The sequence below is a fragment of the Ovis aries genome, chromosome 8, assembly GCF_016772045.2.
Source record: "Ovis aries strain OAR_USU_Benz2616 breed Rambouillet chromosome 8, ARS-UI_Ramb_v3.0, whole genome shotgun sequence".
NCBI lineage: Eukaryota > Metazoa > Chordata > Mammalia > Artiodactyla > Bovidae > Ovis > Ovis aries.
In genome coordinates this window covers 19,662,134-19,674,418 of record NC_056061.1, presented here as the reverse complement: position 1 = coordinate 19,674,418, position 12,285 = coordinate 19,662,134, and the positions used below count along the sequence as shown (strand labels likewise).

The window sequence follows — 12,285 nt, the reverse complement described above, 5'->3', positions numbered from 1 at the left end:
AAGATGGAAACCCACTCCAGTATTCTTGCCTGAAGCCACAGTCCATGGGGTCGCAAAGAGTCAGACATAATTGAGCCATTAACACTTTCAAACCCCCTGAATGTCCTATCCACTACCTAGGCCACTCCTCAGAGCTTTCCATCACCCAAGAGAGTCACTTCCTGGCATAAACGGGGGCCTTCAGGACACCACTCATGGCATCCTTCCTGACTGGCTGGTTTCTGCTAATCAGTCTCTCAAAATTCTCCCATTTCAACACTGTCTACCAGCTTATATGTAGCCACCAGAGCCAGGATTCAAATACAGGGAGTCCAACAAAACAGTACCACACTGTCTCACTCTTTCTATTACGGCCCAGCTGACCAAAAAGGTATTTCAAATTTCATGTCATAGGAGCTAAAAAATGTTTGACAGTAACTGCTCTTAAAAACTTAAGAGAGAATTAAGCACTATAAACAATACTGCTGATGTTAAGAGAAAGTCTGCTTATCACAACTCCATGTTACTTCAGTTCAGTTCAGTCGCTTAGTCGTGTCCGACTCTTTGCGACCCCATGAATTGCAGCACACCAGGCCTCCCTGTCCATCAACAACTCCCGGAGTTCACTCAAACTCACATCCATCGAGTTGGTGATGCCATCCAGCCATCTCATCCTCTGTCGTCCCCTTCTCCTCCTGCCCCCAATCCCTCCCAGCATCAGAGTCTTTTCTAATGAGTCAACTCTTCGCACGAGGTGGCCAAAGTACTGCCATTTCAGCTTTAGCATCAGTCCTTCCAATGAACACCCAGGGCTGATCTCCTTCAGAATGGACTGGTTGGATCTCCTTGCAGTCCAAGGGACTCTCAAGAGTCTTCTCCAACACCACAGTTCAAAAGCATCAGTTCTTTGGCACTCAGCTTTCTTCACGGTCCAACTCTCACATCCATACATGACCACTGGAAAAACCACAGCCTTGACTAGAAGGACCTTTGTTGGCAAAGTAATGTCTCTGCTTTGGAATATGCTATCTAGGTTGGTCATAACTTTTCTTCCAAGGAGTGAGCATCTTTTCATTTCATGGTTGCAGTCACCATCTGCAGTGATTTTGGAACCCCCAAAAATAAAGTCTGACACTATTTCCATTGTTTCCCCATCTATTTCTAATGAAGTGATGGAACCAGATGCCATGATCTTCGTTTTCTGAATGCTGAGCTTTAAGCCAACTTTTTCGCTCTCCTCTTTCACTTTCATCAAGAGGCTTTTTAGTTCCTCTTCACTTTCTTGCCAAAAGGGTGGTGTCATCTGCATATCTGAGGTTATTGATATTTCTCCCAGGTATCTTGATTCCAGCTTGTGCTTCTTCCAGCCCAGCATTTCTCACGATGTACTCTGCATATAAGTTAAATAAGCAGAGTGACAATATACAGCCTTGATGTACTCCTTTTCCTATTTGGAACCAGTCTGTTGTTCCATGTCCAGTTCTAACTGTTGCTTCCCGACCTGCATACAGGTTTCTCAAGAGGCAGGTCAGGTGGTCTGGTATTCCCATCCCTCTCGGAATTTTCCACAGTTTCTTGTGATCCACACAGTCAAAGGCTTTGGCATAGTCAATAAAGCAGAAATAGATGTTTTTCTGGAACTCTCTTGCTTTTTCCATGATCCAGCGGATGTTGGCAATTTGATCTCTCATTCCTCTGCCTTTTCTAAAACCAGCTTGAACATCTGGAAGTTCACAGTTCACATATTGCTGAAGCCTGGCTTGGAGAATTTTGAGCATTACTTTACTAGCGTGTGAAAGTGAAGTTGCTCAGTCATGTCCGACTCTTTGTGATCCCATGGACTGTAGCCTACCAGGCTCCTCCCTCCACGGGATTCTCCAGGCAAAAGTACTGGAGTGGGTTGCCATTTTCCTTCTCCAGGGGATCTTCCCGACCCAGGGATCGAACCCGGGTTTCCCATATTCCAGGCACTTTAACCTCTGAGCCACCAGGTTACTAGCATGTGAGATAAGTGCAATTATGCGGTAGCTTGAGCATTCTTTGGCATTGCCTTTCTTTGGGACTGGAATGAAAACTGACCTTTTCCAGTGACTATCAATTTAATGGATAGTCATTTCATGCAATTTAGTCAAACTGTAGTTCAAACAGGAATTCATTAAAAGTGGTAACAACTAAGACATATTAATAATTTTAAAACTCAACGTAAGTTGTGGAAATTATCAGAATGATATGGTAAATTGTTTGTGCTATAATTATTACATTTGTAGAATAAAAGTGAATATATATTTAATTTATATCTTGAATTAAATATTAATCTCCTGGTAACACGTTGCTGCTGCTGCTGCTAAGTCGCTTCAGTCATGTCTGACTCTGTGCGACCCCACAGACGGCAGCCGACCAGGCTCCGACGTCCCTGGGATTCTCCAGGCAAGAACACTGGAGTGGGTTGCAATTTTCTTCTCCAATGCATGAAAGTGAGAAGTGAAAGTGAAGTCACTGAGTCATGTCTAACTCTCAGCAACCCCATGGACTGCAGCCTACCAGACTCCTCCGTCCATGGTATTTTCCAGGCAAGAGTACTGGAGTGGGGTGCCATTGCCTTCTCCGTGGTAACACGTTACAGATATTTTAAATACTGGTTTTTGTATACCATTTTCATGCCTAATAGAAAACTTCTAAGACAGCTTGAGGATCTACAGTATCCTCTTCCAAGGATCTATAAAAGTTTCCTCCATTGAGAATTACAAGTCAGGAAAGACCTATACCATGATATTTTTAACTATGCTTTACTTTACACATCTTTTACTTATTTCAGTAAGACAAGTGCCTAGACAATAGATGATGATCTTTACAAGATGACATGAATTATTCTATTCTTCCACAAGTTAGCTGCTAAAAATTTTTCCCATGGTTGACAACATCCTAAGGAAGTCTCTTCTTATTTTATAAAACTTCTTGGCATCAAGAAAGAAGTAAAGAAAAGAAAAAAGTAGGTCTGCCGTAGAAAAGCAATCAACAATATACTTGGTTTACAGCACTTCATCCATTGACAAGATGGACTGCTGAAGTACTGAGCTGGCCAAAAATTTCGTTCAGGTTTTTCTGTAACGGTGTATGGAAAAACCTGAATGAACTTTTGGTCAATCCAATACTTGCCAGACACATTTATGAATATATATAAAACAAAATATGGGACTTTATTCTTCCACTTTGTACATTCCTTGATCTAAACCCTTTAGAAAACAAAAAAAAACTGAGCAAATAGGAAGAAAGGAAAGGAAACCTTTCTCTGTAATTAAGACAATTAAACAATTACCAAACCAGTTGCATGGTAGTCTTCTTGCTAAACTTCAATCCTGGTTCATAAAATAGTCTAAAAATGAGAACCAAATGCTGCAGGCGGTGCGTAATTAGTCGCTCAGTTGTGTCGGACTCTGCCACCCCATGGACTATAGCCCGCCAGGCTCCTCTGTCCGTGGGAATTCTCCAGACAAGAATACTGGAGTGGGTTGCCATGCCCTCCACCAGGGGATCTTCCCAACCCAGGGATCAAACCCAGGTCTCCCATTGCAGGCAGATTCTTTACCATCTAAGCCACCAGGGAAGCCTTAATCCTGATTCATTAAAACAGTTTAAAAATGAGAATGAATCCTAACAACCAAACGCTGCAGGTAGAGTTACATGCAATTTTAAAAATCTGTTTATATCTGCCCTACACTGAAAATGACAATTATGGAAACATGTTACCTTTTAAGGCTTTTATAATGAGGCCTTAGTGTATGCTATTCTAAACGAAGTTATAGAACACAATTTGAAACACCTAGTAAGAGTTATTAAAATCATAGCATGGCAGCTACTGTACCTTTATGATTTTGCACACTATATAAACAACTACATTACTTAAGATATACAGAAAAGAAACAACTGATTAAATTTTATTTTAATATAATCTATAGCAAATTGGAAGTTTGTATCCTTTGACCTACATCTTCCCATCTCCCCACTGCCCTAACCTCTGGTAACCACTACTCTAGTTTTTATTTCTGTAAGTTTGGCATTTTTAGATTCTACATGTAAGTGACATCATACGGTATTTGTGTTCCTCTGACTTATTTCATTTGGTCAACTAACTTTCACAGGGGTACAAAGCTGATTAAATGGGGAATTGAATTTGGTATCTAATCAAAAGGAGTGAAAAATGTATGTCTACAAAGACCTACAGGCAAACACTTCATCACTCCAAACTGGAAACAAACCATTAACTGATAAATGGATAAACTGCGCCACATCCACGAAATGCAATACTAGCTTAAGAAAAACAAAATGTCTACCTAAACGCCATGGGCCTAAAGTTTCTTTTTCTCTCTACCTCACAAAGTAAGACTGCGGTGAAATCAAGGTCTCGCCTGCCTGGGGAAAATGTGTAAGTACTCAAAGATGCACTGCGGATGATACAATGCACTACCGCAGCTATAATTTCCTACCCATTCATCACTACGGTACTATTTTACACTGACAAATAATTGAGAGGGAAAAGTTCCAGTGAAGTAAATACTGTACACCAAGGATGCAAAAACAGAGTTGGTAATGAAGGGCAGCAGAATATGCCCCTCCAAAACACAACTGGAGGAGCTCATGCCACCATAATTAATGACATGTTAATTATTTTGAGTGGTAGGCAGTTGAAATCCAGCCAATGCAGGGAGAGGCTTTCTCTGAACTCCACTCTCTGCCTAAGGACAGATCCTCCCAAAGGAACTCAACTGTCATAAATCTCCTCCCTGGGAGTTTCATCAGAGAGGATTGGCTCTCATCACGGAAAAAAAAAAAAAGACTAGAAGCAGACAGTGTACCCAGACAAAGCTCCTCGCAGGTTATCATCTCTCCTATCTATTCTTCTAAGGCCTATTCATCTCTCTTAAAAATCCTCTATCTCCCTTGAGAGGCCTGTATCCTTCCTCTGCTTTTCTTGAATTGAGCAGTATCTAATCCTGAATTCTAAAGCTACCACTCTGAGTTCCTCATTTTCCCCTGAGTATCTTCCATGGGTACACGAGGTACACACGTTAATAATCTTCTATTTGTTTCTCTTGTAATCCATCTTTTATTACAAAGGTCTCAGCTAAGGACTAAGAATGGTAGAGAGATAATCATTTGTCCTCCCGTACAACAACCTACAAGCTGGTTCTTAAGAGCTGTCGATACTTAAGAACAACAAAGAAGCTGTCCAATAGGACAGGGGGCAATTCTGCTCCCAAATATGAAAAAGAAGAAAGTATTTTATATTCAAATAATGCCTTCCCTATAACCAGTAGTAACACATTTTTATCCTAAGTATTTAGAAAACAATTAAGAATTTCCATTCAATAAAGTTGTAACTGGTCAGGAGAGGAATACCATTTTGTGGCAGAATTTCAAGTCATCAGTCATGTTTCTACTTGCCCATAACTAATGTAAGTAATCAAAGAGAGAGTAATTGAAGCATATGAATATATAATTTATGGCTTGTGAATAATAATAAAACTTTAACTAGACATGAACATGAAATCTAGAAGATAATTATAAAGGCAGGTAGTTGTGAGCGATCTCCAAGTATGGAACAGAAAGGAAGTCATCAAAGTCAGGAACTTTTCAAAATCTGTTCAGCAAAACAAGGATACCTTTTATTAAGTAAACATTTTTAATACATAATTGGTAGTTACCAAACTCGAGAGGGAGGGGAACTCCTCATTGAGACGTTTTCCCTAAAAATGCATAGGATACACTGTTGCAGTGGTGGTTGAGAAAAGAAAACAGTAGTCTAGCCAGTGTTCTTGCTCAGTCATGTCCGACTCTTTGTAACCCCGCCAGCTGGGGCCCACCCGGCGGCTCTGCCAATGGAATTTTCCAAGCAAGCATACTGAAGTGGGTTGCCATTTCCTACTCCAGGGGATCTTCCCAACCCAGGGACTGAACCTGTGTCTCTGATATCCCCTGCACTGGCAGGCAGAGTCCTTACCACTGTGCCACCTGGGAAACCCAGGCTAGCCAGTATACTAGCATGACTCTTCTGCATCTCGACCCCAACCACCCAGAATTCTAACATATGTACGGCCACCTCATTGTAAACAGCAAATTTCAGTCTAATAATTGAATAGGGAAAACATGGATCTGCAACAATCCCAAATATATCTATTTAGATGAGACCCAGATGCTATGGAAAGTTGCCAAAATATGTCACGTAATGGTCAAACATGCTTCTAAAATAAGCGGACTATTTGCATCTGAAAATAGCTCCAAATTCTTTGGCCTCAGCCTGGACAAATACTGTTAAACTTAGATAATCTAGTGCTGCCACACTTAACTGGACTACAACCTCTGCAATTCTTCAAGTTTGTTATCTCCCTTTCATTTGCCTTTGTTACTCAGCTCATTCATCACTCACAACATGTCAAATAACACAGCAAATCTTCCTCTCTTTCCTGGAATAATCTATCTGAAGAGATACTCTATGAGTGCTTTTTGGTAAAAGTATCAGGATACCTCACCCAGAGGTAAATTCACAAAGCTCAACAATGTAGATGAAAATAAATTACAAATTATGTAGAATTTAGAGTTTTTATTCAAAGAGAAGGAAAAACATGGATTACAGAACTGTCATAAAACAAAATCTGTATCTTACATATTGTATTATTACTAAAAGAATGTGCATAAAATAAAAAAATTCCATCTTTAAGCCCATGGAATTATTTATAGAATGTATTACTACATATTTCTCTAAAAAAATAAAAACAAATCATATAAAAAATTCTATCCATAAACTTTTTTATCAGAGTGACTAATTATAAACAAAAGTCTGCATCATGACTCTTGAAGTTTAAATTACAGAAGGAACTGAGTTTTTAATGATCTCACCATTTCTTTGTCTATATTATTAATTAATTCTATAATGCTATTTTTGCCATCCTGATATGCTTTACTGAAATAACAATACAAATATATCAAGTTACGTCAAGGGTAAAAGACTCTAAAAAATGATAAAAAAGAAACTGATGAGAGGAATACATAGCTACATTTTATATCTTTCAAGTACACCTACATGAAAATAGAACTGTAAAAGCATTACTGATTTCCACCATGCTACACAGCCAAGTTACTATTAATTTAACTCTTCTTTTGGAGGAAAAGACATTTTTCCTCTGAAAAATCAATCTGGTTGATGTATGATCTTTGTTAGCATCAGCATGTTTTTTAAAAATGCCAACAAAGGGATGATCTACGCATGCAACATGATCTCATTACAACTGTAACACAAAAGTGAAGGGGGTAAATGATATATCCAAGATTGAGGAGCAAATCATTTTCCCTACGCAAATCAATCAGAAGATTCAGAGTGGAAGTGTTTAAGTATTCAAATTTAATAATGGATTTCACCTATAAAAAAAGAGAATGTAGTATTTTCCAAACCTTTTGCATCATTACTTAAGGATAACAAATTTACCGGATTACCGAACCAGAGTCTACTCAAACAGAGCGGTAGTATGAACACCAACATATTCCACTTATTTTTAAAAGCAGATTACCAAAATATGTCTTATCAATTTTTTAAATCATATTGTACCACTGAGAGGTAGAAGAAAAGTATAAAATAATAAATGTGTTTTGGGACCAAAGTACTGCCTGCATTATTTTAAAATGTTATGTAGGATTTTTCTAGACGGATACAAAAGGAATTATGAATGATGGTTATCTTGGGAGGAGACAGGGAGTCGGCTTCTACTTTATATCAACTGGGATTAACTGACTTTGCTTGGCATACATATACTACATTTTCTTTTCTGACAGTGCAGTTAAGGGCCATTAAGCACTTTCTTCTTTCATATGTTAAAATACTGGGTTTTTTAAAAATATATATTTCAAGAGTCAACAATGGGTAATCTCAGAGAAACTGTTGAGAGTTTAAAGAGGCAAGTTGACTGCTGCTCAATTTAAACATACCTTCATGGATTTTTCTAAAAAGTATCAGCACCAGCAATGTTAGAGATTTTTTAAAATTTCTGTGGTAATGCTCAGAGTCTTGTTCATTCCCTAGACCATAGCACACAATCAACAAAAAGAGAATGACTAACGATGATCCCTCAAGTATGTTTCTCAGTTTTCAAAAAAATCCAAAATTATTTTGAACAGCGCAGACGGGCACTGCAATTAGAGTATTACGACAGCACTTACGACAGTGGTTCCTATCCCAGGTTTAGTCTGTGTCATGACAGGCCTGGCCTTATTCTTTTAAAACTCTCAGTACACAACACAGAATCTGGTAATATTTGCTAAATATTAAGCACTCTAAAAATTTACAAACTTCAAAAGGTTACCACCCCTGAAATTATCATTACTTAAAATCTCTATTAACATTTTTATAGCAATGATATATATAATAAAAAGATATGTATACACTCTAAAGGTCATAGTTCAAAGATTAATCAACAAACTTACACTTGAATAAAAATGATGCTTTCCAAACCTTGAGGCTCAGCCTCATTTCTCTTAGACCCAGGAAATCTTTGTTTGCATTTTAGACATACACTTGGAAAAAAAAGTCTTCAGTGACTATGTTGTACTTCTATTCTGTACATGTAAAGTCTCAAGAGCACTTTTTGACTGTCAAACATTCAGCACACAGGTTCATAAGAATCCAAGCACTGAATTTTTAGATATTTTATGTTTTCAAGTTAGATTTTAAAAACGGACATAGTAATGCTGGAGTCAACAATCAACTCTTCAGATGTCTATGGCCCCAACTAAGCAATAAACCTATAAAAATGAATACTTTAACAGGGAAGCCTGAACAACCAAGTTTGCCAAAAGTATGCTCTTGATCTTAATGCTAACGGCTGGTCCTGGAACCTACTCACTTCCTCTGACCAACTCAAGGGCAAATGAAAACAGAAGATGATGACATGTTCACATCCTTTCGCTGTGCTATATAAGCTTTTAGTCTGGAGATGGGTTAAGGAGGAAGTACAGATTTACTGCAATATATCAAAACAGTGTACAACATGTACAATTCCCAGTGATTAAAGTGCTGATAAAAACTTAACATCTGGACATTAGAAAGCTGGGCTTATTAATCTTTTCTGCTGGGACATCTCTTGCTTTATAAGATAAACATGAATTCTACATACCAAAATCCATTTTACACAACCTTTTCAAGAATGCATCTATGCTAAAACTCAAGGGTCACTTGCATTTGTACTCCATAACTTCCTTTGAATTAGCCCTTTACAAGCTCATTTGTAATGGCAAAAAATATTTAAAATATCCATTAACCTTAACTTCTATGGGATAAATAGAATGAGGAGTAAAGAAAAATAAATCAGCCCCCATTCATGAAATGCATGCAAAGAAAAAATAAATACCTAAAAAACATATAAAGTACCCCTCCAACTTCTGATTTATATGAATTTTCTGAATTGTAAGACATACTTAATACTTATGCAATTAAAAATTAAGAACAAACAGGCTTCTCCCTACACATTTTTGAATAATAAAGTCAAGAAAGAAAGGAACAGATTCCAGACAGAAGAAATAAAACACAAATGGCAGAGTTGTCAAATACAGTTAGGAGTAGATGACAACACCAAATTAGGAAAAACCTCTGTAGGCAACGGCTGTAAAATTTGGGTTTTTAATTTTGAGGGACATGGTGATAATAAAGAAAAGTTCTCAGCATGTGAGAACCAAATTTACCCGTGAGAAGGCAACTTGGATATCAGAGTAAAGAACAGGAGAGGGTCAAGACAGTAGGTTATATAAAAGCTCAGAGGAGAGCTGATGAGGCCATGGGAACAGAGATTTCGAATCGGCAACGTGCATTTGATTTCCTAGTGGACCAGAGTCTGTGAGAAGACAGAAAAGAAACAAGGATCAGTCCCAAATTTCCATTTTGGATGATAAATAATGATCCCAACAAAGAGACTGGGAATGCAAGGAGCTGAAGCACTGGGGTGTAGAACAAAAGATAATGAATGTAGTGGGGGTGGGGTACCCCAAGATCTACAAATCTTTGAACTGGATTGGAGTCTTCCTAACAAAGGAATAACCTCATGGTCTACAGAGTTCTGAAGCAAGTATCTGGAGACTTGAGGGTCACCTTCTGTTGTTAAATTGGCTGTTATGTGTATGTGTGTGAATGAGATTTTCCATTTCTTGTTTTGGCTTCAGTTCTGTCGACTTCTTTTGTATAAAATATGTAGCTCTCTTAGAAATCATATTGGTGTTAATCTGACTCTCAATCCTGAATTTTCTTGTCCTCCTAGTGTTATCTTGCCCTAGTGGTTAACTTCCAAATGTTAAATGTTTATCTGTACATTACTTGTTTACTGATAGACAAATTCCTTAAAAAGCCACAGAGCATGCTACAGCATTTCTTTCCATCACTTAGAGTGTGCTTCATAAATTTCTCCCAAATTGTGCAAACCTACTCGACAAGCACTTCCTTTAAACTAACTGGCTTCTCTTGATGTCAAACTCTTCCCCATTGCTAACTGGGCTATTAATATTTAATAAGGCAAGAGTCTGTCCAGAGTTCAGCATTTATTAAAAAAAAAAAAATGGTTCAGCCTTCAAGCATCTGACACATCAATTTCTAAAGCAAAATCTACCTTCCCTTAAGTTTTATAAGTTAAAATCTACGTTCCTAAGTTCCATACGTTACTTTAGTATTGGTATTTTTTTACCCCCAACTTGATGAATAACTCCTATTCTCTCTTCTCGATGACTTTAGGCACTTTCCCATCCCCTAAGTCATAGACTACTATTCTTACCATTTTTGCTCTTAGATGTTTTTTCAACTAATTCTTCTTTAGGTAGCTTTAAAATTTAATGCAGTAATTTCTCAAACTTTCAACAGAACAAAATCCTTAAGACTTAAGTAAAATCCTGGGGGTCTAACCCAGAAAAGCTCCTTTTCTTTCAAGTATCACAGAAATTTATTCACAACTTGCATTTTACTGTATCACATATTTAAGTATTAAAATGCTTTAATTCTGTCACAACTTAAATTTTCTTGTCAAAAAAGTTTCTGGAAGAAAAAAAAAAAACCAAAAACAAAACAGTCTACCTCAAAAGGTCTTTTGCTTCCACACACCACTGCAACTTGGAGTTTAAACACTCAGTGTGAAAGACTTTATGCATCACGTGTGTGTGTGTCCTGAGACTGACTCTTTGAGACCCCATGGACTGTAGCCTGCCACGCTCCTCCATCCATGGAATTTTCCAGGCAACAGTACTGGAGTGGGGTACCATTTCCTACTCCAGGGGATCTTCCCAACCCAGGCATCGAACCCACGTCTCCTATGGCTCCTGCGTTGCAGGCAGATTCTTTACCACTAAGCCACCTGGGACTCACCTCATACATCGTAATTTCCTTTAAACAAAGTAAAATCTCAAAAAACAAACAAACAAACAAACAAACAACTTGTAAAGAATACCAAATTAAAAATGCCACAAAACTATAAAAACAAATGTAAAGAAATTAACCTAGGAATCAGACCAATCATTTACCTGGGAGGAGAAAAAAACAGGGGGAATACGGGCAAGATCATGTAACTATTTAGGTATACGTTAGTAGCCCAATTTGAGGGGACTCTCTTGGTGGTACAGTGGTTAAGACTTCGCCTTTCAAATCAAGGGGTGTGGGTTTGATCCCTGGTTGGGGAAACTAAGATCCCACATGCCTTGTGGCCAAAACACCAAAACATAAAACAGAAGCAATACTGTAACAAAGTCAATAAAGATTTTCTAAATGGTCCACATTAAAATCATGTTTTTAAAGATGTGGCTTTTCTTTAGGTCATAAATTTAGAGGTACTTATTTTTTTAACTATTAAAATATAATTAAAACTAATGAAACTAGTAATTACATAAATACAAGCAGGCTTTGCAATGTTAAGAGTATATAAAACACCATGAATTATTATGAATCAAATGAGCACTGTAAATAAAATTTAAAAAAAATTTATACAGACATTCAATTTAGGAAGGATAGGCTTATACTTCAACATTCCCTCACTCTTACTCTACAAATATATTTACACCATTTTTAAATGACACGAAAGTTATTTTCTCAATGCTGTACTCTTATCCCCCATCTCTCCCAATTATTTTCTTCCCCCACAATGAGCTTTAAAAGTTATGTTGCTTTTTTTTTAAACTGCCTATAAGATTTCTGCAGAATCATTCAGTACCACCAAGCAATCTTTCCTGGTTCCTCCGTTATTAATTCACTCATCCAATCATCCATTCAATCAGTATCTAAGAACTGCTATG

General features: G+C 37.6%; 1 protein-coding gene across 3 annotated transcripts in view; it reads right to left on the bottom strand.

The window, feature by feature from the left end:
- CEP85L (centrosomal protein 85 like) overlaps positions 1-12,285 on the bottom strand; it is a 144,599-nt gene that overhangs the window by 53,703 nt on the left and 78,611 nt on the right. The window lies entirely within an intron of this gene.